This window comes from Triturus cristatus, chromosome 3_2 (assembly GCF_964204655.1).
Source record: "Triturus cristatus chromosome 3_2, aTriCri1.1, whole genome shotgun sequence".
NCBI lineage: Eukaryota > Metazoa > Chordata > Amphibia > Caudata > Salamandridae > Triturus > Triturus cristatus.
In genome coordinates this window covers 857,197,121-857,223,815 of record NC_140584.1, presented here as the reverse complement: position 1 = coordinate 857,223,815, position 26,695 = coordinate 857,197,121, and the positions used below count along the sequence as shown (strand labels likewise).

General features: G+C 44.2%; 1 protein-coding gene across 1 annotated transcript in view; it reads left to right on the top strand.

Annotated features, from left to right (window-relative positions):
• The first annotated feature begins 14,966 nt into the window (after positions 1-14,966).
• Positions 14,967-26,695, top strand: part of FAM222B (family with sequence similarity 222 member B) — a 267,662-nt gene continuing 255,933 nt past the window's right edge. Inside the window, exon 1 of the mRNA XM_085649143.1 lies at positions 14,967-15,151. The gene's annotated coding sequence lies outside the window, so the exon portion shown is untranslated. The remainder of the gene's footprint in view (positions 15,152-26,695) is intronic.

Genomic DNA, 26,695 nt, shown 5'->3' with positions numbered 1-26,695 from the left:
AGCCCGCAGGGGTCAGCTGTTGGAGGATGAGTTCCTCGACCAGGAGGTCAACCGGGCAGTCGTCGGAGGACTCCGGTACGCCTATGACACGAATGTTGTTGCGTCGGGCCCGTCCCTCGAAGTCCTCCAGCCGCCGGGCCATCTGATCATTAACCACCTTGATGTCACCAAGCGCGGCCTGCAGGCCCGACACATCCGCACCAAGGGTGGAGGTCCGCGCATCCAGAGTTTGAACCCTCTCGTTTGTTTTGGAGAGATCCGCCCGTATTAAGGTGACATCAATCGCCACCGTATCGATCTTGCGGGCCAGGGCCTCGTATTGCGTGGCGATGGTCTCCCTGATGCCATCAATGGCGCCCATGATATCCTGCAGGGAAAGTTCCGAAGCGACGGATGTGCCCCCACCGGCGGCGTCTGAGGGGGGACCGGCCGTTCCAGGGGAGCCTCTGCCCTGAGTGTAGCGGTCCATGTTGTTGGTCTGGACCGATCCCCCACGGAGGGAGGCCTTAGTCTTACGCCCCTCGGGGCCCCCCTTGCCCCCCATGTGGTCACAGACTCCGAGGGGGACCGCCGATCAAAAGTAGCTGAGGTACAGGCCCTGGAAACCAGCGCCTCACCCGAGGCAACAATATGGCGGTGCGGGGGGACCCAAGGCGATAGGCACTCTAGTGGCAGGTGGAGACAAGGCCTTGTGCAGAGGTCGAGGAAACACCCCGCCACCTCAAGCGCTCCACCGGCCAGCCCCCTGAGGTCTGAAAGTGAAACCGAAAGTGGTCGAGCGGCCCCTGGCACCGAGCCGCAGCCGCTGTTGTTCAATTGCGACACGGCTCCACGGTTCACCTTCGCCCCGGGCACCTCCGTCGGGTGGGTCCCAAAAGTTCAAACAACGATAACTCAGGATTCCCAGGTCCGATTAAATTTCTGAAAAGAGATACGTGCTCAGCCGGTCGTCATCTCCCAGATTCCATAAACCACGTCAGGAAATTGTCAGGATAAATTCCGAGGAGCAGCGAGGGTCCGGGGAGCCCTGTGCTCACGCGACCATCTTGGATGCGCGCTAGGCTCCTCTTCACCCCTGGTCCTGTTTAATAGTACTCCCGTGAGTCACTGAACTGACGAGCTCGTGGGTGAAGCACCCGCATGCCTGTGAGAGGTACGTGACCTGAGAAAGATGTTGGCAGCCTACTCAGCAAACCCCAAATTTGAAAGACTGTAATCTCTACTGATGACGGTTAAAGAACCAGAAACATGTGTCTAGAGATCAGCACTATCTGCGCCAACTATGGCAAAACACTCTTGAAGCAAGCAAGTAACTGAATCTGCATTTACCACAATGCCAGGGGCGAACCTTGCTGGGAGGTGAAGCAGTGTGCTCCCACGCCTGTTCCTGTTTAATAGTACTCCCGTGAGTCATTGAGCTTACGAGCTCATGAATGAAGCACCCGCATGCCTGTGAGAGGTACCTGACCTGACAAAGATGTTGGCAGCCTACTAAGCAAACCCCAAATTTCCAAGACTGTAATCTCTACTGATGACGGTTAAAGAACCAGAAACACGTGTCTAGAGATCAGCACTATCTGCGCCAACTGTGGCGAAACACTTGAACACTCTTGAAGCAAGCAAGTAACTGAAACTGCATTTACCACAATGCCAGGGGTGAACCTTGCTGGTAGGTGAAGCGGTGTGCTCCCACCCCTGTTCCTGTTTAATAGTACTTCTGTTAGTCATTGAGCTGACGAGCTCGTGGATGAAGCACCCGCATGCCTGTGAGAGGTACCTGACCTGAGAAAGATGTTGGCAGCATACTCAGCAAATCTCACATTTGAAAGACTGTAATCTCTACTGATGCTGGTTAAAGAACCAGAAACACGTGTCTAGAGACCAGCACTATCTGCGCCAACTGTGGCGAAACACTCGAACACTCTTGAAGCAAGCAAGTAACTGAAACTGCATTTACCACAATGCCAGGGGCGAACCTTGCTGGGAGGTGAGGCGGTGTGCTCCCACCCCTGTTCCTGTTCAGTAGTGCTCCCGTGAGTCATTGAGCTGACGAGCTCATGGATGAAGCACCCGCATGCCTGTGAGAGGTACCTGACCTGAGAAAGATGTTGGCAGCATACTCAGCAAACCCCACATTTGAAAGACTGTAATCTCTACTGTTGACAGTTAAAATACCAGAAACACGTGTCTAGAGATCAGCACTATCTGCGCCAACTGTGGCGAAACACTCACACACTCTTGAAGCAAGCAAGTAACTGAAACTGCATTTACCACAATGCCAGTGGCGAACCTTGCTGGGAGGGAAAGCGTTGTGCTCCCACCCCTGTTCCTGTTTAATAGTTCTCCCGTGAGTCATTGAGCTGACGAGCTCGTGGATGAAGCACCCACATGCCTGTGAGTGGTACCTGACCTGAGAAAGATGTTGGCAGCCTACTCAGCAAACTGCACATTTGAAATAATGTAATCTCTACTGATTACGGTTGAAGAACCAGAACCATGTGTCTAGAGATCAGCACTATCTGCGCCAACTGTGGCGAAACACTCAAACACTCTTGAAGTAAGCAAGTAACTGAAACTGCATTTACCACAATGCCATGGGCGAACCTTGCTGGAAGGTGAAGCGGTGTGCTCCCACCCCTGTTCCTGCTTAATAGTTCTCCTGTGAGTCATTGAGCTGACAAGCTCGTGGATGAAGCACCCAAATGCCTGTGAGAGGTACCTGACCTGAGAAAGATGTTGGCAGCCTACTCAGCAAACCCCACATTTGAAAGACTGTAATCTCTACTGATGATGGTTAAAGAACCAGAAGCACGTGTCTATCGATCAGCACTATCTGCCCCAACTGTGGTGAAACACTCGAACACTCTTGAAGCAAGCAAGTAACTGAAACTGCATTTACCACAATGCCAGGGGCGGACCTTGCTGGGAGGTGAAGTGGTGTTCTCCCACCCCTGTTCCTGTTTAATAGTACTCCCATGAGTCATTGAGCTGACGAGCTCGTGGATGAAGCACCTGCATGCCTGTGAGAGGTACCTGACCTGAGAAAGATGTTGGCAGCCTACTCAGCAAACCCCAAATTTCAAAGACTGTAATCTCAACTGATGACGGTTAAAGAACCAGAAACACGTGTCTAGAGATCAGCACTATCTGCGCCAACTGTGGCGAATCACTCGAACACTCTTGAAGTTAGAAAGTAACTGAAACTGCATTTAACAAAATGCCTGGGGCAAACCTTGCTGGGAGGTGAAGCGGTGTGCTCCCACCCCTGCTCCTGTTTCATAGTACTCCTGTGAGTCATTGAGCTGACGAGCTCGTGGATGAAGCACCCGCATGCCTGTGAGAGGTACCTGACCTGAGAAAGATGTTGGCAGCCTACTCAGCAAACTCCACATTTGAAAGACTGTAAACTCTACTGATGACAGTTAAAGAACCAGAAACACGTGTCTAGAGATCAGCACTATCTGCGCCAACTGTGGCGAAACACTCGAACACTCTTGAAGCAAGCAAGTAACTGAAACTGCATTTACCACAATGCCAGGGGCGAACCTTGCTGGGAGGTGAAGCGGTGTGCTCCCACCCCTGTTCCTGTTTAATAGTACTCCTGTGCGTCATTCAGCTGCCGAGCTCATGGATGAAGCACCCGCATGCCTGTGAGAGGTACCTGACCTGAGAAAGATGCTAGCAGCCTACTCAGCAAACCCCACATTTGAAAGACTGTAATCTCTAGTGATGACGGTTAAAGAACGAAAAACACGTGTCTAGAGATCAGCACTATCTGCGCCAACTGTGGCAATACACTCGAACACTCTTGAAGCAAGCAAGTAACTGAAACTGCATTTACCACAATGCCAGGGGCGAACCTTGCTGGGAGGTGATGCGGTGTTCTCCCATCCCTGCTCCTGTTTAATAGTACTCCCGTGAGTCACTGAGCTTACGAGCTCATGGATGAAGCACCCATATGCCTGTGAGAGGTACCTGACCTGACAAAGATGTTGGCAGCCTACTCAGCAAACCCCAAATTTCAAAGAATGAATCTCTACTGATGACGGTTACAGAACCAGAAACACGTGTCTAGAGATCAGCACTATCTGCGCCAACTGTGGCGAAACACTCGAACACTCTTGAAACAAGCAAGTAACTGAAACTGCATTTACCACAATGCCAGGGGCGAACCTTGCTGGGAGGTGAAGCGGTGTGCTCCCACCCCTGTTCCTGTTTAATAGTACTCCTGTGAGTCATTGAGCTGACAAGCTCGTGGATGAAGCACCCAAATGCCTGTGAGAGGTGCCTGACCTGAGAAAGATGTTGGCAGCCTACTCTGCAAACCCCACATTTGAAAGACTGTAATCTCTACTGATGATGGTTAAAGAACCAGAAGCACGTGTCTAGAGATCAGCACTATCTGCGCCAACTGTGGTGAAACACTCGAACACTCTTGAAGCAAGCAAGTAACTGAAACTGCATTTACCACAATGCCAGGGGCGGACCTTGCTGGGAGGTGAAGTGGTGTGCTCCCACCCCTGTTCCTGTTTAATAGTAGTCCAATGAGTCATTGAGCTGACGAGCTCGTGGATGAAGCACCTGCATGCCTGTGAGAGGTACCTGACCTGAGAAAGATGTTGGCAGCCTACTCAGCAAACCCCAAATTTCAAAGACTGTAATCTCAACTGATGACGGTTAAAGAACCAGAAACACGTGTCTAGAGATCAGCACTATCTGCGCCAACTGTGGCGAATCACTCGAACACTCTTGAAGTTAGAAAGTAACTGAAACTGCATTTAACAAACTGCCTGGGGCAAACCTTGCTGGGAGGTGAAGCGGTGTGCTCCCACCCCTGCTCCTGTTTCATAGTACTCCTGTGAGTCATTGAGCTGACGAGCTCGTGGATGAAGCACCCGCATGCCTGTGAGAGGTACCTGACCTGAGAAAGATGTTGGCAGCCTACTCAGCAAACCCCAAATTTCAAAGACTGTAATCTCAACTGATGACGGTTAAAGAACCAGAAACACGTGTCTAGAGATCAGCACTATCTGCGCCAACTGTGGCGAATCACTCGAACACTCTTGAAGTTAGAAAGTAACTGAAACTGCATTTAACAAAATGCCTGGGGCAAACCTTGCTGGGAGGTGAAGCGGTGTGCTCCCACCCCTGCTCCTGTTTCATAGTACTCCTGTGAGTCATTGAGCTGACGAGCTCGTGGATGAAGCACCCGCATGCCTGTGAGAGGTACCTGACCTGAGAAAGATGTTGGCAGCCTACTCAGCAAACCCCACATTTGAAAGACTGTAAACTCTACTGATGACAGTTAAAGAACCAGAAACACGTGTCTAGAGATTAGCACTATCTGCGCCAACTGTGGCGAAACACTCGAACACTCTTGAAGCAAGCAAGTAACTGAAACTGCATTTACCACAATGCCAGGGGCGAACCTTGCTGGGAGGTGAAGCGGTGTGCTCCCACCCCTGTTCCTGTTTAATAGTACTCCTGTGCGTCATTCAGCTGCCGAGCTCATAGATGAAGCACCCGCATGCCTGTGAGAGGTACCTGACCTGAGAAAGATGTTGGCAGCATACTCAGCAAACCCCACATTTGAAAGACTGTAATCTCTACTGTTGACAGTTAAAATACCAGAAACACGTGTCTAGAGATCAGCACTATCTGCGCCAACTGTGGCGAAACACTCACACACTCTTGAAGCAAGCAAGTAACTGAAACTGCATTTACCACAATGCCAGGGGCGAACCTTGCTGGGAGGGAAAGCGTTGTGCTCCCACCCCTGTTCCTGTTTAATAGTTCTCCCGTGAGTCATTGAGCTGACGAGCCCGTGGATGAAGCACCCACATGCCTGTGAGTGGTACCTGACCTGAGAAAGATGTTGGCAGCCTACTCAGCAAACTGCACATTTGAAATAATGTAATCTCTACTGATTACGGTTGAAGAACCAGAACCATGTGTCTAGAGATCAGCACTATCTGCGCCAACTGTGGCGAAACACTCAAACACTCTTGAAGTAAGCAAGTAACTGAAACTGCATTTACCACAATGCCAGGGGCGAACCTTGCTGGAAGGTGAAGCGGTGTGCTCCCACCCCTGTTCCTGCTTAATAGTTCTCCTGTGAGTCATTGAGCTGACAAGCTCGTGGATGAAGCACCCAAATGCCTGTGAGAGGTGCCTGACCTGAGAAAGATGTTGGCAGCCTACTCAGCAAACCCCACATTTGAAAGACTGTAATCTCTAGTGATGACGGTTAAAGAACGAGAAACACATGTCTAGAGATCAGCACTATCTGCGCCAACTGTGGCAAAACACTTGAACACTCTTGAAGCAAGCAAGTAACTGAAACTGCATTTACCACAATGCCTGGGGCGAACCTTGCTGGGAGGTGATGCGGTGTTCTCCCATCCCTGTTCCTGTTTAATAGTACTCCCGTGAGTCACTGAGCTTACGAGCTCATGGATGAAGCACCCACATGCCTGTGAGAGGTACCTGACCTGACAAAGATGTTGGCAGCCTACTCAGCAAACCCCAAATTTCAAAGAATGAATCTCTACTGATGACGGTTAAAGAACCAGAAACACGTGTCTAGAGATCAGCACTATCTGCGCCAACTGTGGCGAAACACTTGAACACTCTTGAAGCAAGCAAGTAACTGAAACTGCATTTACCACAATGCCAGAGGTGATCCTTGCTGGGAGGTGAAGCGGTGTGCTCCCACCCCTGTTCCTGTTTAATAGTACTTCTGTGAGTCATTGAGCTGACGGGCTCGTGGATGAGGCTCCCGCATGCCTGTGAGAGGTACCTGACCTGAGAAAGATGTTGGCCGCATACTCAGCAAATCCCACATTTGAAAGACTTTAATCTCTACTGATGACGGTTAAAGAACCAGAAACACGTGTCTAGAGACCAGCACTATCTGCGCCAACTGTGGCGAAACAATCGAACACTCTTGAAGCAAGCAAGTAACTGAAACTGCATTTACCACAATGCCAGGGGCGAACCTTGCTGGGAGGTGAAGCGGTGTGCTCCCACCCCTGTTCCTGTTCAATAGTACTCCCGTGAGTCATTGAGCTGACGAGCTCATGGATGAAGCACCCGCATGCCTGTGAGAGGTACCTGACCTGAGAAAGATGTTGTCAGCATACTCAGCAAACCCCACATTTGAAAGACTGTAATTTCTACTGTTTACAGTTAAAATACCAGAAACACGTGTTTGAGATCAGCACTATCTGCGCCAACTGTGGCGAAACACTCAAACACTCTTGAAGCAAGCAAGTAACTGAAACTGCATTTACCACAATGCCAGGGGCGAACCTTGCTGGGAGGTGAAGCGGTGTGCTCCCTCCCCTGTTCCTGCTTAATAGTACTCCCGTGAACATGGAGAGACGTCAGTGCTCCATCTTTGAGCCGAGTACTGATCCTGAAAAGTAATTCTAACACTTATAAATTCACCCAGGCACTCTCCTTGCAGTACTCTAATCATTCAGTCAGTATCCAAGTACTCATGCAGCAAGCCAGGCATTAGCACATGGACTGCCTCAAAGCCCTATCCACTATGCATGCAGTATCCTAACTAACCAACACACTTATAGTTCTGCACTCATACATTCAACAACAAAAAAACAATATTTCAGTTTCAATATTTAAAAAAATATATATATTTCCATTTATTGTAAAAATATATAATGTAATTTAAAAAATAAAATATGTAAAAATAAACAGTTAAAAATCTGTAGAAAATTAGTATCAAAAAATACATATAACTATTATTACATTTAAAAATTATCATTTAAAAAACCTTTGAAATTCACTGAAAAAACCATAGGTTTCAGACATATTATAGTTCGGAATTAGCATTTAAAAAAACCTTAGAAATTCATTGAAAAAACCATAGGTTTCAGGGCTGTTATAGTTAGCTGGACATTTGACTCGTACAAAACCATTGAAATTCCTCCGTTATAGTTAGTTGTACTCACTATAACTCGCGCGCTCGCAATCCACTGCTGATGATGTCACATATTACATCATTCATGACATGGTCAGTGACATCACTGATGACATCACTGATGACATCTCAAATGACATCACTGATGACATCATTCACGTGACAATCAGATACACCTCATCATACACTAGTATAACCTTTCAACACTCACTGTAAAATACAGAGTACCATATTTGAATCCATTGACACACCAATACAAGTTTCTAAAAACCCACTCAGTGATTCCTAGATCTACACACACATCTAATCACTTACCTATAGATTCACTCATACATGCTGCCAATGATCAATAGAACACTATCAAATATACTTATACACCTACATCGACATTACACACCAGCACACATCCTATTCACTTATGCAGTCATCTTACTCATTTATGCAAACAATAAATCATACTTACATTTACTCAGCTACACACTTATACAAACACCACTTCATTTATTCATATAGATAGTAACTCATACTTAGTGTGTTATAAAATCACTATTACAAGTATACAGTTATCCATACAGTCACTCATACAATCACTGAGTCGTATGTATACCTCATATACCTTCTGAATCAACTATTCACACATCTTTCGGCAGTCACACACCCCCCAGCGAACCACACACACATTCACTCTCCCATACAAATACTCAGTTAACTAATCAATAACTAATATTGACTTTCACATAGCTAGTAACCAACTAGTACAGCAGTTTACACAACAACTGACAAAGTGATACAGATATTCACACATTTTAGTAACTATGCAATATATTTAGTGAGACACTATAAATTAGTCAGGTAAACAGTCAATCACACTGCTACTAAATCCTACATCCAGATATTTATATTTATATATCCACTCATTCTTCAATGCAGATTGCTATATATATAATACATATTTAACTAACGAACCAAACCACATTCACTGGATGATGTCATCAGTGATGTCATCAGTGATGTAATTTAAGATGTCATCAGTGATGTCACTGACCATGTCATGAATGATGTAATATGTGACATCATCAGCAGTGGATTGCGGGCGCGCGAGTTATAGTGAGTACAACTAACTATAACGGAGGAATCCAATGGTTTTGTACGAGTGGAATGTCCAGCTAACTATAACAGCCCTGAAACATATGTTTTTTTTCAGTGAATTTCTAAGGTTTTTTAAATGCTAATTCCTAACTATAACATGTCTGAAACCTATGAGTAATAATATATATATATATATATATATATATATATATATATATATATATATTATCTAGTGGCGGTCGCCAGTAGATAGTTATAGTTAGGTCCTATTTTCCATAGGAAATCCGCAACATTCTATTTGGAATAACGTTGGCGCCGATTGACGAATCTTCGTGACATTTTCTAAACGTTTGGCCAGCTCCGCTCCGCTTCTACCCTGAAAGTTTTGCGGTGATTCGTCAAGCGGGGGCTGAGAAAAAAGGGGGGTCCCAAACGCGTTTTCCCCATGCAATTTCCCATAGAACCTGTTGTCGCAGCTACAGCCCGAACTGCTGAACGGAAGTACACCAAAATTGGCAAAGAGGTAGTCCTCAGTTCAGACTCGTGCCTTTTGCTTAAATGGTGTAAATCCGTTCAGTAGTTCCTGAGAAAATTACAGTTAAAAGTACATATATATCTATGGCCGAGGAAGATCCGCGGACACACCCCGCACCCAGCACGCACCCTGCCGTGCACGAGCTGAATGCTAATTGGCTGTCAACACTCCAGATCAGGAAGTGTTGGCAGGGGAAACATCGTTTACAACGCGGGGATTACATCGCGATGCCATTACATCGTGGTTTTTACAACGCAAGTCGTTACAACGACTTGCACTGGATGGCGCTCTAGGACAAGGAATAGTATAATTTACTATCCAACACCTTCCCTACTGTACGTAGACTGGAGTTGGAATAGTAAATTATACTACTCCTAAGTCCAGCGCCCTCCAACGCAAGTCGTTGTAACGACTTGCGTTGTTACCGCGATGTAATGTACCGCGATGTAAATGTATGCGTTGTAACGTCATACATCCGTTGGCAGCCATCTTGTGCCTCGGTAGAACCGAGGCACAAGAAACCTAAAAAACAAACGTGAAAAACGCGACAAGGGGGCAGGGTAGAAACACCCTGACCCCCTCGGTCTGCTCAGGGGGTCCCACAAGGACCCCCAGGGCCAAAAAAAATAATTTTTTCTTTTAAAAATCAGCGAGATTCGCGCACCCAGCGCGAATTTCGGCCGAAAATAAAAAAAAAATTCAGCATGGGCTCCCGCGCTGAATATTCTATTTTGCCCCCGGGGGCATAATTTTTACAAAAAGTGTGGGGGGGTCCCAATCCCCCCCACACTGCCTCAGGGTCCGCCACCCCCCGGGGCTTCATTATAAATGGGTGGGGGGGCGCAAAGGCCCCCCCAAGCCCCGGGGACTGCCACCCCCGGGGCTTTAATTTAATGTATGCAGAGGGCTCATGGCCCCCCGCAGCCCCGGGGACCGCCACCCCGGGCATGTTTGTTTCGAAAAAAAAAGTGTGGGGGGGCTCGAGCCCCCCCCCACATGCCCCGGGGACCGCCACCTCCCCGGGGCACTAATTATTTAAAATAGGGTGTCCGAGCCACAGGGACTGCCACCCCCCGGGGCTTAAAATTAAGTGGGAGGGGGGCCGCGCGGCCCCCCTCCTGGAGCCAAAGATGGCCCTGGGGACCGCCACCCCCAGGGCCGGCTCCTGCAGTGTCCTGGGGTGCCCACCCCCGGGAAACTGCTGTTTGCAATGGCAGGGCGGGAGCCTCGCGGCTCCCACCCTGCCATTGCAAACTGCTTTGCTTCATTGAAGCAAAGACGATTGCTTTTCCACATGGGGAGCAGCATGTTAGCGGCTCCCCATGTGGAAAAGCAATGCCGGCTCCCGCAGGAAGCGGGGAGCCGGCTGGGACCGTGGGGGGATTGGGACCTCCCCAGGGTCCCCAACGAGATGGCCAGGCCCAGGGGGATGGGGTCCCCGGGGCCAGTAGTGGCCCAGGAGGGGGGCCACGCGGCCCCCCTCCCCGGGGCCAAAAGGGGACACAGGAGGGGGACAAGGCAGCCCCCCTCCAAGAACAAAAAATTAAAAAAAGGCCATGCCCCGGGGGATGGGGTGCCCGGGGCAAATCATGGCCTCGGGAGGGGGGCCACGCGGCCCCCTTCCCGATTTTTTTTTCTTATATAAAAATACAAATTGGGGGCTGGCCCTGGGGGATGGGGTCCCCAGGGCCAAAAAATAAGAAAAAGAAGGGGGGCTACACAGTCCCCCTTCTTAAAAAGAAACATTTTTTTAAAAATGGGATTGGGGAGGAGGCCACGCCCCCTCCTTTTATCACTCTGCAAACACGCCCCCTGGCACGTTTGCAGAGGGGGAACGAATTCCCCTTCAATACTGGGGGTCCCTGGGGGCCAGCTAGCCCACTAGGAACCTCCAGTATGCGCCAGGGGGCTGCGTTGCAGAGAGGTGTAATGAGGCCACGCCCCTTTTTACACCTCTCTGCAACGCAGCTCCCTGACGCTTACTGGAGGTACCTGGTGGGCTAGTTGGCCGCCAGGGGACCTCAGGCTTCAAGTGGACTTAATCTCCCAACTTAAAACGTTCCACGGGGCGCGTTTGCACAGTGGTGAAGGTAGGGGGCGGGGCCTGAGGTGATACTGTGCAAACACGCCCTGTGGCACGTTTTAAGTTGGGGAATTCATTCCTCTTCAATCCAGAGGTCCCCTAGGGGACAACTAGCCCACCAGGTACCTCCACTAAGCGCCACGGAGCTGCGTTGCAGAGTGTTGTAAAAAGGGGCGTGGCCTCTGAATACCTCTCTGCAATGCAGCTCCCTGGCGCATACTGGAGGTACCTGGTGGGCTAGTTGGCCCCCAGGGGACCTCAGGATTGAAGAGGAATTAATTCCCCAACTTAAAACGAGCCACAGGGCGTGTTTGCACACGTCACCTCAGGCCCCTCCCCTTCCTTCACCATTGTACAAATATTCCTCTAAAATCAGCCGAACTACGAATTCCGATTTACTTACCTGTAATCAGCAGAGAACCCAGTGCTGCATCTTTTAGCCCAGCACTGACCCTGAAAAGTAATTCTAAGCGTACTTACCAGTAACTTGTATTTCCTTCCATAGGAATCCATTGTGTGGTTTTCACCAGAAAATTTTCTAAGTGTCTATTTTCACAAACTAAAAATATTCCTAAAAAATCGTCTGTATGACTTGAACACATTCTTTCAACTGTTTACAGGAGGTTGGCCAGTGCTGGATCCAGGATCCACCACTGAGTAAGAAAAAGTAACGATAACACTACTTACCTGCTAAGTGAATTTTCTGCCACAGGATAACATTAGTGATTCTATGGGAAAAAGTTTCTAAGTGTCAAGTTTTAAAATACAATAATATTCCTTAAAAATTACTACTGTAACCAAAGCGCTTTTACTCAACGGTTTACAGGAGATGTCCAAGGACTGAATCTAGGATCCAGTCCAGTGGTTAGAAAAGTAATCCATAAAGTAACTAATTGCATTTAACTAGAAATTCACATTGAGCTCAATGTTGCTTTGTGTTTGAAATTGTGTTGCCCATTACAACAACTGTAACTACTGTACTTAAAAGTCTGTTGCCTATTTGCCAAGTATTTAAACTAAAGTAATTCATTCTGAGAAAGTATATTTTGTATTGTAATGTATAATGTAATTATAATGTAATTAAAAAAATCTCTAAAAATAAATAGTTTAAAAAATGTAGTAAATCAGTATCAAAAAAATCAGTATAACAATTAATACATTAAAAATTGTCATTTACAAAACCTTTGAAATTCACTGAAAAAAACATAGATTTCAGGCCTGATATAGTTAGGAATTAGCATTTAAAAAACCTTTGAAATTCACTGAAAAAACCAAAGGTTTCAGGGGCGTTATAGTTAGGAATTGGCATTTAAAAAACCTTAGAAATTCACGGAAAAAAACATAGGTTTCAGGGGCGTTATAGTTAGCTGGACATTTCCCTCGTACAAGACCCTAGAAATTCCCCTGTTATAGTTAGTTCAGCTAACTATAACTCACGCCCCCGCAATGCACTGCTGATGACGTCACATATTACATCACTCATGACATGGTCAGTGACATCACTGATGACATCTGAAATGACATCACTGATGACGTCATCCATGTGATAAATTAGTGCATCTTCTCACACCCTTTTGCTATACTCAATCAAAATTTCAGACGTCCATTCTCAAAGCCATAGATACTCCAATACCAATAACTACATACCCACTCATTGACTCTTAGATCTACACACACATCCACTCACTCACCTGTACAGTCACCCATACTTACAGTCACTCAGTACAGGACTATCATATGCATTTATACACCTACATAGACACTCACACACCACCAATCATCCATTGAGGTGTCTCACACCTAGTCAGTCATGCAAATAATTAATCACACTCCCATTTACTCACCTATGCAGTTGTACACACACAAGTTCACTTACTCATAAAAATAGTACCACATTCTTACGCTCATATACAATCACTGATACAAGCACACACTCATCCATACAGCCACTCTCACAATCACACACTCTCACATATACCCACTTATATACTCTTACACACATATATACTGCCTTTCACATATGTAGTTACTCACACATGTACCACTGAGATATGCATTCAATCACTAACACACCCATACATACACTCACCCAACCATACAGTCCATCACAGATGCACTCTTAAAACCATGCACCCATAGAATCACCCACTTACACATGTATGCACAGAGTCACACACACCCCACCCACACAAACACTCAGGCACCCATACAGATACTCAGACAACCAATCAATAACCCATAGAGACACTCATATAGCTATTCACAAAACCATGCAGCCGCTTATACACCAACAGACAGACAGATACAGACATTCACACAGTTCAGTCACTAGTCTGCAGTAAGATACGTTTAATGACTCACTTATAGTCAGTCATGCACCTACTAAATCCTCCATTCACACACTTATACACCCACTCATTCTTCCATAGGTTTTTCCCTATATATATATTAAACATATTTAAAATTTACAGAAACACACACTCACTGGATGATGTCATCAGTGATGTCATCTGATGTCATTTCAGATGTCATCAGTGATGTCACTGACCATGTCATGAGTGATGTAATATGTGACGTCATCAGCAGTGCATTGCGGGGGCGCGAGTTATAGTTAGCTGAACTAACTATAACAGGGGAATTTCTAGGGTTTTGTACGAGGGAAATGTCCAGCTAACTATAACGCCCCTGAAACCTATGGTTTTTTCAGTGAATTTCTAAGGTTTTTTAAATGCCAATTCCTAACTATAACGCCCCTGAAACCTTTGGTTTTTCAGTGAATATATATATATATATCTCAGAGTTTAAAAGTTTGGATGTCTCTGTATATTAGTGCGTGTGTACGTTTGTCTTGTGTGAGTGAGGCTATTTTCTTGAGGCTATTCCTATTATAGAACAAATCATTTTGGTTGCCTCTTGTTCGCATACACATGTTTTTAAAGTGGGCATACGCCATTTCTTCAATCAGGCAACGCAGAAAACACATGTCGTAGGACGGTGGAGCTTTTACACTACGTGGAGAAAGTCGCAGCCATGTTGAGATCAGGCATAACTTCATCCAAATCTGCTAATATTCTCATTACCCATTTTGTGAACAACATAAAAATGCAGGATTTTTACAGATGACTACTTTATAATGCATTTGGGACATACACTTAACTAATAGTTAAGCATACGTTTAGCCTAGGTGGTAATGGTAAGTCGCCCAGCTGCAGACATAGCGTAAACCGAGCTCGTTGAATGGCGCAGACGCGTAAGGGATCCGGATACTGACTGCATGCGCAGGCGGCCTGCGCTCGGTGGAATTGCCTCAGTGCGCAGGGGCGGCGGGTCCCGGTTTGTAGCCGCAGACGCGCACGCGCAGTGCCCCGGATGGTGGTCGGCTCACGCAGCCCCCTCAGGCAGACACAGAGCAGAGCCGGCGCGAGAGAAGATGGCGGCGACCGAGGCCAGGCTCCCGTAAAGGTGGCGAGGAGAGGGGAGGAATCCCGGATAGGCTCCGAGAGTGAGTTCGGTGTTAAAAAGATGTGGGCAGTGTTGGGATGGGAACAATGATGGATGTTGCAGAGAGACAAGTAAAGGGCTTCGGCCAAGGTTTGGTGGGGTGGGGGCAGGGATGAGGTTTTTCAATTATGGGTCAATAAAGGGGGGGGGGGTATCAAGGGATGGAATTGGAAGCAAGAATGGGCTTGGGAGGAGGAATCGGTTTAAAGAATGTAGGAGGGTGGAAACAGAGATAGGTGTTAGGATAATGTTCCGCCTGCATCATATGGATGCAGGGGCGGCTTGGGGATCAGAGAGGAGTGAGTCTGAGTTCGAGGTATTTGGTAGAATGGCGGATTCAGGGATGAAGATTGTGTCATCAAAGAGGACTTGGGTAGCGGTGGAATTTGTCGTGAGGCGGCAGGTCAAGCTTAAAAGGGGAGGATGGCGTGGGTTAGTGCAGGGTGGCATAGGAAGGCATATGACGTGGTTAGGCATCGTTGTGGAATGGGCACATAATAGTGGATGGGTTGAGGTGCAGTGGTGCGAGATGAAATAGGATCAGACAGTTACATTGATAACTATATAAAGTGGGATAGTGTTACGGGGCAACTGGTTAAACCTGTGGGGACACGCACTGTATATTGGTGAAGTATGGACTTGGGGCAGAACTTGAAGTGGTGGATCTAGGGATGAGCTTTCAAGAAGGGCCATGGAGGGCGGCGCTGTAAATATTGAATTGGGTTTAGGGTAGAAAACAGTTTTGGGGAGGTGAAGCCAGGGTAATTTGAGGACGGGTTGGGGCATAAGAATGAGCTGGTGGCAATGTTGAAAGGTCCAGCATGAGGTGGTAAGGTGTATTTAGAATTCCCTGGTCGTAGAAATAGCATAGACATGGTCATGGACGAGTTAGAGCAGAGTGGCTCGATGCTGCACACGAGTGACGCGGGTAAGGATGTTTTTTTTGGCCAGAATAAGTTGGAAGGATCGAGACAGATGGTGGAAAGGGAGTCCGCTTTAACGTATTTCAGTATTTTGGATGGAGGTGGGAGAAAAGTGTTGGTTTTGGATTTAGGTTGTGAGCGAAAGTTGAGATGGGATTGGGAAGGAATTGTAAATAAAGGGGCTATAGTGGTTACAGAATCAAGAAGGTACAAGCAGATAAAAAGTGGGCAGCCAATGGTAAGTAGAAATAAAGAAGTGAATAAAATGGTCACGCAGTTGTAGATTCCATGTTTTGAGTAAATGGTGCAGTAAGAAGTGTTTCACATCGTGGTCAGCTTTTCACTCTCACAATGAAGTATTCCTCTGTGCTGTTCTGAGTCGAATACCTTTCAGATCCTGGCCATGACATATAACTTAAGCACATATGTTGTCTGCTGTTGATCTCCATGTTTGGTTGATTTGTTCTAGCCTATTTTATGGAGTCCCGGCATTTTATTTTTACAGTGGCGCATTTGCTATCCTGTCTTGTCACTTACTGCCAATGGGAGCCAGTGTATTGGTTCTCTTTTAAGGTTATGCTGCACACATAACGCTTAGACTTTTTAGAGATTTGTATTGCTAGGAAACTAAAAGAAAATAGCATTTTGAATATCAAAGCAGGTTTGGAGTGTTCCTTATGGATATGTAGATAGTGTTCCTGTTCTTGGGTGTAAGATGGAGAGTGGCAGTTTAATTATTTTTTTTTCTTACCTTTTTGCCTCCATTTTTATGGTGTTCTGGCTGCACGTGTACAGAATACCAAAAGAGATGATGGCTTTGTAAATTATACTGCTGGTTTTGAAGATGGTATGGGCCGGCAAGAGAAGCAGTGAAGTTCCATCAGGATGTTCGTGATGTGGTCATATTTTTTAAACCACGAAGGAGATGTGCTGCTGTGTCTAGGATTCCCTTGACATGCTCTAGTGCGGAGTGCTAAGAGGCCACAGGACAGGGCATTGCCATCATTCAGTAGCGATAGTATGATAGCTTGAACATCAGTTCCCACTTTGTGGGTGATGCAGTTGCTCTTTGTTTAGAAAGAGCTGGTACACTGCCGTCTCATTTGTTTTTTTAATATACAGTGTACTCCATGAGAACGATGCTTGTGTTCAGGTGACTTGGCTTTGGGTTAACGTTTGGGTTTGAAGCAGTCATGGGTAAAATCAATACCATTATTCTCAATGTTAAGGTTCACTCATTTTGTTTACTGAAGGTTTTATATGCAAACGATTTTCCTGCATCCATCACGTTATTTCAGCTTTCACTGGTGGTTGCATGGATCTGCCTGTAGGGCTGGACTGCAGGTACCACTGTAGCTTCACTAGACCACCTCATTCCCTTATCTTGTGGTGTCCAATATGATGAAGGCAGAAAGTAAATTTCGACTTAGTGCCACCATTGAGAGAGTGGGATATTTGTTAGACATGCTGCCACAATCATTGACGGTGGGTGGGTGCAATTTGTAAGGGATGGCAAAACAAGTGCTAGCTTGTAGATGGAACTGAATGAACTTTCTTGGGTTTGGATGACCAGCAAGAGTGCAGAGATGCTATGCTTTCATGCAATAAATAACCTAATCACCACTCTTTAGGACGGTAATCTTCGGGGGCAGTTAAAAATTGGATGAAGAATGGCGGTATTCAATGTAATGACACCAGTGTATTACTACCAAAACATTTAGGAAACTGTTAATTTTGCATCTAGCGGGTACATTTGAACATTGTTAAATGTGCTATTTCCAAATGCAAGTATGTATTGGAATCAATTAAGTCCAAATTTATTTACAAACACTTAACTTCAGACAAATTAAGTTGATGTGCTTTTATCACTTGCTTAGAAAAACTTGCAAAAGGGCTTTGAAAAATGTGGTCTCCCAGCTTAAAATTCATTTTTTTGCTTGCTTGGGTGAACATTTTGCATGCTAACAATAATACAGTCTCAATTCTCAGTGACCAACATCCAGTTAGCTCCAGCATGACACACCTCTGCAGCCGAATACCATGAGGTTTTATCAGATAAGAAATTTTGTAATGCAGTGTTAGAAGTTGGTGCTCTGCACTACAGATTTGACCTGAGAGGCTGTGTTTGATTGTTGCTTTTAGCTCGGTTTCTCTGGTTCAGTCCACTTACCTGTAGATATAGTGGTGATAACGGAAGCATACAGATACTGAGAAGCCAATCCATAAAGCACTCTTTGTAATCTGTTTTAGTAATGCACAAATAACGTTGATTATGCGAGAGAGCATTTCAAGCAGAATAGCAACACTATGTTGTCACTATTGCTTTGTAGAAGCAAATAATATTTCTAATATTTGTAGCATTTTTAAGATTCGCAGTTAGCAGGGAAGGGGGGGGGATGTTTTAAACCTCGGAAATAAGGGTGTAGTAGTTTTATGTGCCAGATCTTTGTCATTGCTTAAAGCTGCAAAGGTAGTATAAACTTTTCTTGTAGTGTAAGGTATGAATTCTATTTAGGATATGCTTTGGAGTATAGTCATTTACTATAAAGAGCAGCCCGGAGGAATTGAAACATGTTTTGCGGGTTGTCAGTGGAGGTGAGCTCAGTGTAATTTACAAAACGTAATTGTCTTGGGTTAGAAAGTTGCTGGAAATCTTCATGTAGAAGAGAACACTTTTCTAACCTCTTTAAGATTCATGTTCTTATTCATGGCACAGAAGGCCAATACATTGTATATGTCCAGATAGGACTTTTGAATGTCTCCTTTTCACTATAAAACTCCTTGCTTGAGTGATCAGCACTGTTACGTGTGTCTTTCTATGAAAGTTATTCACTGTCTTCTGCAGGGACGTAAGCCTCTGTGTTTGTGGCTTGTGTGTGTGCACAGAAAACCTGTAGTATGTGTACCACATGCGATGGAATTTGTTTAAGACCATTTGACCATAAAAATACATGATTAAACTGTTTTTAGTACACAGTAAATCTAATCCACGAAACATATAGCCAAGTTAAATAACAAAAATATTAAATTTCGTTTGTATAATACAAAAAGAGGTAAATCATATCTTTGGATTTTCAGGCACGTGCCTTTCTATTAAGTTCTTTAACTTAACATTAGGTCTTTTCTCTAATCAGGTAAAGATCCAAATATTTAGTTTTTAACAAAGTTAGCTTTGGTCAACTTAACGAGGTATTTTCACCTGTTTCAAATACTTCAGCACAGTGCCTTCAAAATCTTTCTCTAGGGATACCCTTCTGTTGACCCTGGGAGTTGCCCAAACGTCATGTACAGCAACACCACCCACAAATTATTTGCAAGTGGGATGAAATATGATGACACATTAACATAAGGTACCAAAAGCTAGTGGTAGAAACTGATTTACAAAGTATGAATTTATTTATGGAATTATTTATTGCCTATATACATAATTTTCATTTAACTTTGTGTAAAACATTCTATAATATTTACAGTCTGATCCCATATCTGCCACAAAAAACGCCAATGCCACTATCGGGGCAGCATCCATGTGGTTAGGTCAGTAACGGACACCAGTTTGCTCTTATGGGTACATCCAGGTCTCAAAAGTTCCCCATCACTTGTGGAGTACCCAGGGCTCCATACTGTATCCTTGGACTGCTTGGTGTTTTAGTCACAGATAGCAGCATCAATATTCCCCATTATGCCGATGATGCATAAGTCTGCTTGAAAGTCTCCTGCTTCAGGCATCCCACGCCTCAAGTACTGCTTGCACATCATCCAGAACTGGATGTCCATAGTCTACCGAAATGTCAATCCAACCAAGACAGAAATCCTGGTAATTTGCCAACAGTTATAAACCAGATACAGTGCAAACCTGGCTCGATGACATGAACCATGATGGCACAGCAGTATTGCTTTTAGCTGTGCAATGGCAGAGGGCTATTTTATCGAAGTATTAATGGTAAAGCCCAGAAATGTTGTTATCGGTCCTATGAGTTCAGGGTGATCCCCACTTAAACAATGTGTGATATGACTAAAGTCCTGGCACGCGCCAAGTGTTCGTCAGCTCCAACTCCACCCTCATGCATACAAAGGATGTACAACAGTGACTCTGCTAGCAAGAGCTACATAAGACGCAATCCAGTGAATTTACGACAGGTGAATTTTGATACTACAAAAGAAGTTAGAGATAACAGATTTTTAGGCTTAGTGAAAAGAAATCGACCACAAAACTCTTTCCTAACTTTGCCCTTTCAGCACCTCCTTCAAGCTCACATGGCATGCCCCCTCTCGCTCGCTGTAGACATCCTAGTTCTCCAGTGCACTTGCAAACTAATTGTATCGTGTATGAGGCATGCTTTGGTTTAATGCCATAGCATAGGACGCCCTTTACTGATTCTTATATTCTTATGTTCTTTATGCATCGGATAGTGGCTTGGGGGGCAAATACAGTAAATACATAATTTCTCAGAAACCTTTGTGGTCCTGTAAGGTTGGATAAGTTCGAGTGTTGTAGTCACAGCCCGTTTCCAACAATACCATTTTTTTGTTGAAGGTGCTGAAAGTTTAAAATAAAATGATTGTGAAGCAAGCTGTGCCTCACAGTTAACCTCATTCAGATATTCTCCTGGAGACCAGACTACAGTGTAAGCTCTCGGTGAAACTCATGTCCCCACTCTTTAATTCCACAGTATAAAGACCATATTATGTGCTGTCCCGTTCCATAGTAATCATTGAAAAATGAGTTGCTTATTGAAAGAAGAGCTTTAGCGATTGTTTTAAAAAGACAATTGCAGTTCCAGATATCTTAGGGAAAACTAGTATGTGCACCTTTGACGCTATCTCACTTAACTCTCACTGGGGATTGGGTCATTCAAAGGGGAAGTACTGTTTTTTTGTGATGTTTCATTATAGAAGTGCCCTCAATCCCAAAAATGTTAGAAGTCATGGAACAAAATGTAGTCGGGAATCTTAGAAGATTGGTGTTTTTTTTATTTTTATGTCCAAATTTGGGCATGACCTTTTGTTTTTATTTAGGGTTATTTATATAATATACTTATTTATATGCACTTTCCGCCAGCTCCCTTCATCCATTGATCTATCAGTGTGTCTTTAACATTTTTGTTCTGCTCACCTCAGTATGCAGCATTGGGCATATGCACAGTCCACTTAAGGCACTGACTTACCTTTCTGCAAGTGATGGCATTCTGCTGACTAAAACATGCACTTAAAAACATAAAAGGTAGTCCCCCTGTACAGTGGTACAAAAAACATTCACAATCATTGACAAAACCAAAAGTTGGCAGCCAATGCCAGACCTATTGGCTCTGCCGATGCTTCCTTTAATGACTGGCCTAGAAGCATCTTCTAATTAAAAAAAAAAAAATGTATATGGCACTCTCCATTGTTCTATTCAGCTGCCATTCACCTTTTGCTTTTGTCCACCACAGTATAAAACATGATACTGTGTGTCAGCCCTCTTTGGCCATTGGCTGTCTTTAGTCTGAGTGAAGCCAATTTAGCCTGATCATGTATGGATAACCAACTTACGAGAGGTGCAGTTAGTAAGCATTTATTGTTATATTAATCAAAATCTTTAGTGTTTTAAAATCGTGCATAAATTAAATGCATAAAAACGTTAGTTCTGGTGGAATGTGGGTATTGATTCTTTTATCTATACAATAATACATTTAGGAAACCTGTAGTTCAACTTTGTTAGAGCCACCCAAGCATGCAGTCCTAAATTGGCTGCAAGATCTAATTTTCATCGAAAATAAAGTACTTTGAGAAGAATAATTCTGTTGATCCTCCATTCGGGGCATGTGCATGAAAGATGTGATGCTGAGTCTAAATGTTTACAGCAGGATCCGCAGCGGGAATCTAGAATTCATTCTGGTAGAATATCAGTTATGGATATTTTCTTTTCCAGTGTTGTAAAAAATTTAGTAAGCCTGCAATTGAGCTGAATATTGGTGCCATCTAGACATGCAGTCACACCTTGGTGGCAGGTTCTGATATACATCCAGTCAAAGAATGGTTTAAGAATGTAAATTCTGTCATCTCTGAATTTGGCGCATGTGTATAAAAAATGTAACACTGATTCTAGTTTGTATCTGCAGAATCTCCAACTGGAGCCATGGTCTTTAGGCTTCTATGGTAAAGATTTGTCCTTTGTTGGAAATAAACTGAATCAACGTAGCATACATTTCAGTTTTACTCTGGCTGCAAAGGTTTATCACAGATAACCCTGAGGTAAAAGCAGCTTTTGTGTATTTATAGTAGATCATACATGGAAATGTTTGCTTAATAAAATTCTGCCTTCAATGGGTCTCTTTTTTTGTCATTTTTTTTAACCATTTTTTAATGGGTTGTAATTTATTGTGCCAGAACACAGATCTTCTAAGCCCAGAAGGTTTCATGATGTGTATGGTAACTCAACCCATGGATTTTGTTTTGGAGGCTAGTAGGGTTGAATATAGTGACTTGGTGTTGGAATTTCTTTCATTTTCTGCATTAATTTGACAAATGTCAGTTGTTTTGATTGACTGATTTTGAAGCACTCATTCCAGCCTGGTGTGCCATTGGAAAGAGTTTAGTAGTAATCAAAACATATTTCTGTAGATTTTTGTGATTGTCAGGTTGCCACTTGTTAGTGCGCCCAGTCTATAATTGTGAAGCTTTTTCTAACTTGCTTATACAGATTTTCAAAAGTGGTTCAAAGGGAAGACCATGTGATTTGGAGTATAGCAGTTTAAGTGCGTGCATTAAGGCCTTTTTTTTTTTTTCAAGAAGTCGTTTGGCTCCTAAAAGTAGCCACAGTGGTCAAACATGATGCCCGAGTATTTGTATCATCTTACAATTTTAACATTTTCATTGTTGATGAACCAGGCGGCACCTTGCTTTTTTGAACCTATTTCCTACAGTTTTGGATTTCTCTAGATTAGTTTCCAGGTTTCTGTTGATGAAGTAGGCTCCGGTTTCATCCACTAATCTTTGTAAGCTAATCAGGGTTTTTATTATTAGAAAGGTGTCTTCCGCTTATTTTACTGTAGGTAAGTGAATTTGCGCTACCTTTCGTGGATCTGATTTTATTTGTTATGGGAATCAGTGAGGTCTAGCACGAAGAGAGTAAACAGAGCTGGAGCCAGCACACATCCCTGTTTTATGAGGCCATTTGAAGTGTGCACTTCGGTACCAACTCTAGTGTGCGAGTACTTTAATAATAATTTTGTTTTCTATTCCATGTCCATTTATTTTTAGACATCCTTGTGTGTTTAAACTGTCTTCTGTTAATAGTAAAACACAGTCCATATTACCGTATCTTTTCTCCAAGAAGTATCATATTTGTCTGTGATGTGCATTAAAATGGGCCTCCATACCCGTTTTAAGCTCACCTCCCTTTTGACAATCACCTGATGTATTAAAACTTTATGGTGTGGTTCATGTTTTTTAAATAATTTTTTTTTTCAAACATATGGCAACTAGGTGTAGGCAGCACCATTGTTTTTTAGGTCGAGCCTAGAGTAGCGCATGCGCTGCTTGCTCTACTTTTAGTAAGGGGGTTTTCAAAGTGCTACCAGAGGCTTTTGCTGGCCTCAAGCTTGCGTGCATGTGCGCGTGAACACGCGCAGCCGCCATCTGTCTTTTCTCCATCACGGGTAATTAAGTGCATCTCGATCACTTTAACTTTCGGCGCCCGCGCAGTCCATGCTTTTCGCGCGTGCTTGTTTACGATTTTTTCTCTGTCATTTCTAAAGGATTGTGTTTATTTTCACTTGTCTAGCTCTGTCAATGGATCTGAATTCTGTCTCCTTCCACCTCTCAACCTTCCAGTTTTTTTGCAGGTTCTCTCCTCGTCGTTTTGCTTCCTTTTTTCTGTCCTTTTCAGTTCTCTCATTGTGTTTTGCCCCTTTTCCTCTTCCCTTTTTGTCTGCCTTTGCGGGCTTTTTCACTTTTTACTCACTCTCATTACTGGTTGGCCCAATTTTATCATCTGTTTCTTTGCTCTTACCTTCCTGGCTCCTCGTGTATACAGGCACTGGTGTAGTAAAGAGTGCAGCAGCGTGCTTTCATGAAACATTTATAGTTCATAAAGGTCTCTTGCATTTGGAAGCACAATGCCTTGTTGATATTTCGACATATAGTAACCCGTATGCACAGGCTGACAGACCTGTTTTCACAAAGTCCAACAAACATACAGGCACCCACATACACAGCCAAAACAATACGTTTTAAATGCATACAATGCACACAGACCAAGAGTCATGCATACCACTGTTTAGCATGAAACACATTAAAGATTGCATCGGTAGACCACAGGATGGTCGAGCAGCAGTGTGGTGCTGTACACCAGGAGCGCACACTTTGATGTGCCCTATGTGAGCATTAAAGATGTATGTACCTAAGTGTGTAAACATGGAGCAGTTCTAGGGTGACGTACATCCGAGGCGCAGTTGATTACTGCATGAGACGATCACTGGGTCTTTTCCATGAGCTGCCCACTAGGTGTGTGCATTGGGCTGGCAAAGGTTGATGTACAGTTCAGAGTCAAAGGCCAATGTGCATTATAGGGTACAGGGCGGTGGACTTTGGAAGTTCATGGTGATGTATGATGGGGAGCTCATGTGCCCCATTTCATGAATGATCCTTTCAGCCAAACCTGTGTTTTTGGGAAAGCAACATTTGACATGCTGGAATTTTTATCATTGTTCACTCTTTATTGTTTGAATAACTAACAATATTATAGTATGACAACTCGATGTCTAGATGAAATAAATCTGCCTTATTTAGACAATTAAACATGTGAGAAAAAAGTCTCAGGCTAGCTCAGACACTGCTCACCCTTTCTTACAAAAAAGTCAACACATCTTAGTCACAGCAGCAGCCAAAGCTTTCTTCAAAGTCACAGCCTATGGACTTATTATAACACAAGTTAAGTTAAGTTAGAGTACACCTTAACTATAAACTGCTGTTTTCCTGTTCTTCCTCCCAAAACATAAATACATTACTCTATCTAGCCCCTCCCTGTGCCATATTAAATTCACAGCAGGATGGCTTTTAGCTGTGCAATGGCAGAGGGCTATTTTATCAAAGTATTAATGGTAAAGCCCAGAAATGTTGTTATCGGTCCTATGAGTTCAGGGTGATCCCCACTTAAACAAGGTGTGATGTGACTAAACTCCTGGCACGCGCCAAGTGTTCCTGAGGTGACTCGTCGGATCCAACTCCACCCTCATGCATACAAAGGATATATGTACAACAGTGACTCTGCTAGCAAGAGCTACATAAGACGCAATCCAATGAATTTACGACAGGTGAATTTTGATACTACAAAAGAAGTTAGAGAGAACAGATTATTAGGCTTAGTGAAAAGAAATCGACCACAAAAAACCCTTTCATAACTTTGCCTTTCAGCACCTTTTTAAAGCTCACATGGCATGCCCCCTCTCGCTCTCTGTAGACATCCTAGTTCTCCAGTGCACTTGCAAACTAATTGTATCATCAATGAGGCATGCTTTGGTTTAATGCCATAGCATAAGACGGCCTTTACTGATTCTTATAGATGACTGCTCTCACCCTGGCCCATGAACCGAATGTCTGCCCTTGTGCATCACTTTCCAGCACACGTAAAGCCAGATCTGTGCGAATCTGGAACTGGGAGGCTGATACTTAAGATTGAACAGTGAGGGAATCAGCTGACAGTCCATCAGATCTAAAAGCCCACAGGCTTTACCAACATGTGCCTAGGTTCTTTTATAAGTGCTGCAGGCAGGAACGTGGTTTGAATTACAGCAGGAATTGAGGCGACAGTGGGGCATGGAGAGTTTAAATAGAGATTTCTTTCTTAATGCATGAGCCAAGTATGTTTTATTCTTCAAACACTTAAGATATTTTTTTGTGTTACTCCAGGTGTTCAAACCACAGCCCCAGGTAGCAGAACTTGTTTGATCGTGGGACTCGATAACCATTTATGTAACAACTGGCATCTTTAGATTTCCCATGTCCAGAAACAACTATGTTAGTTTTGACCACAAGTATTTGCGGATGACTTTATACTTTTTGATATTGATTAAAAAAAAAATGACAAACCCACCTGCGTGCAGTCCATCAGAATTGTATGATCGGCATACTGAAGGGCTGCAACGAGGACCAGACCAATCTTGGATGGAAAGCTCATGGTTCAGCCTAATAATGCTAGTCATAGATCAAAGGAAACAAGCATTGGCATAGCCAATAGGTCTCGTTTTTGGGACCTTATAAGTGCTTAGCCATGCAACAGTTAATGTTGTTGCACCAAGGCAATTGTGCTGCATAACTAAACACTTATAAGGTCCCAGGAGATACCTATTAGCTATGCCAATGCTTGTTTATTTTTGTACAGGGTTATTGCAGTAAAAAAAATAATTGTAACGACTTGGCTAGGCATGTCATCTTCCTCGCCATTTTTTTTTTTTTTTTTTACATTGCTATATTGTAGAGGCTCCAATTCAGAAAATCAGATTATTGCTCGATCTCGCTTTGGTTGTTTTGGCCTGCTAAGACCTACCTCAAATACTTCTGTTTGCTGGACACTACCCTGCAAACCCATGTCATCATTGCGAATTGTTAACAGTTTACTATAAATCCAAGCCCTTTATTCTGAT